Source organism: Haemaphysalis longicornis, unplaced genomic scaffold, assembly GCF_048455015.1.
Source record: "Haemaphysalis longicornis isolate Haplotype H1 unplaced genomic scaffold, Haemaphysalis longicornis Haplotype H1 scaffold_13, whole genome shotgun sequence".
NCBI lineage: Eukaryota > Metazoa > Arthropoda > Arachnida > Ixodida > Ixodidae > Haemaphysalis > Haemaphysalis longicornis.
In genome coordinates this window covers 49,347,516-49,348,964 of record NW_027526233.1, presented here as the reverse complement: position 1 = coordinate 49,348,964, position 1,449 = coordinate 49,347,516, and the positions used below count along the sequence as shown (strand labels likewise).

The window sequence follows — 1,449 nt, the reverse complement described above, 5'->3', positions numbered from 1 at the left end:
TTTTCTTGTGTGTAACACTTACTACAAAAAAATGTGCATTTCATTTGCTAGTAGAAAAGTGTACGTACTTTGCATCATCTTGTGCACTATGAAAGACTAAAACCAGCTTTGTACTGGATTTAGCATTTCTTCCTTGGTTTTTGAATTTTATGCAGGGAACACAAACAGAAGACGCTCAGGTGTCAGACAAGACATTCTCTGTTTTCTTGTGCCTCATCAATGACATGGGCGCATTCACTCAAGTGACCCATGTCGACTCGCATGACAGCAGTGTCCAGCACCAGCCAGAGGTGAGTAGCAGGCATTGTGGCCCCAACCACCGAACCAGCTACTTCTATGGCTTTGACAGCGTTGCTAAGTTGGCCAATGCACTGCAAGACTTGTGCAAGGTCAGCACTACAGTGTTTGGATTGCTACTGAGCATGGTGCCCTTTTCAACTGAGAGGAAATTCGATGTCACACTTGAGAAAAAGCTTCTGTTATTTTTGATGAAACTGAAGCTTAGAATCAACTATTCTTAACTGGCCGTCTTGTTTTGTGTAAGCGAGACATCAGCGTCACGCCATTTTAAGAGCGTTTTAAGGACAATTGCTGTTGCAAAAGCAAAGTGGATTTTTCGCCCCCCATTCAGTGTGATTGAGGCTACAATGCCGGACAGTTTTAGGGTGCATTACCCAGGATGCACGATGATCATTGATTGCACAGAAGTACGGACTGAGCAGCCAGCAACTGTGCAGCAAGAGTGAGCGCTGTATTCGCATTACAAAGGGGCATACACGTTGACGTTTTTGGTGGGCATAACACCGGGAGGTGTAATTTGTTTCTGTTCGAAAGCTTATAGTCGTCGGCTGTCAGATGCCCACGTCACTGTAGATTCTGGTTTTCTTGACCTTGTGCAAGCCGGAGCTACCATTATGGCCGACAAGGGATTCTCAGGCATTCAAACAGTTCTAGGGAACCAGAATGCCGTTCTGGTCATGCCCCTTTTTTTACATGGCTCTCAGTTTACACCAGAGGAGGTTAGATACACGCACAATATAGCTCAAGTGATCATACACGTTGAAAGAATGATCCAGAGAAATAAAATATATGACATCTTCAATAACAAAGTGCCGACTGAGCTCATCCCATGCATGGCTGAAGTTTTTCATGTCCGCTGTGTGCGAGCAAATCTCCAGCCCCCACTAATTAGACAAAAAGAGCAACCACAGGCATCTGCCACGTCCACATCGTGAGTCATGTACGCTTCACTGGCCCTACTCTCGGTTTCCTGCAGAACTCACAATGGTTAGAGGGACCCGCCACGGTGGCTCGGTGGCTAAGGCGTTGTGCTGCTGAGCACGAGGATGCGGGTTCGATTCCCGGCTGCAGCGGCCGCTTTTCTGATAGAGCCGAAAAGCACAAACGCCCGTGTGTACGAGATTTTGGCGCACGTTAAAGATCCTCAGA

General features: G+C 46.8%; 1 pseudogene; it reads left to right on the top strand.

The window, feature by feature from the left end:
• Positions 1 to 224: 224 nt before the first annotated feature.
• LOC144163820 (uncharacterized) lies at positions 225 to 1,235 on the top strand (annotated as a pseudogene).
• Positions 1,236 to 1,449: the final 214 nt, after the last annotated feature.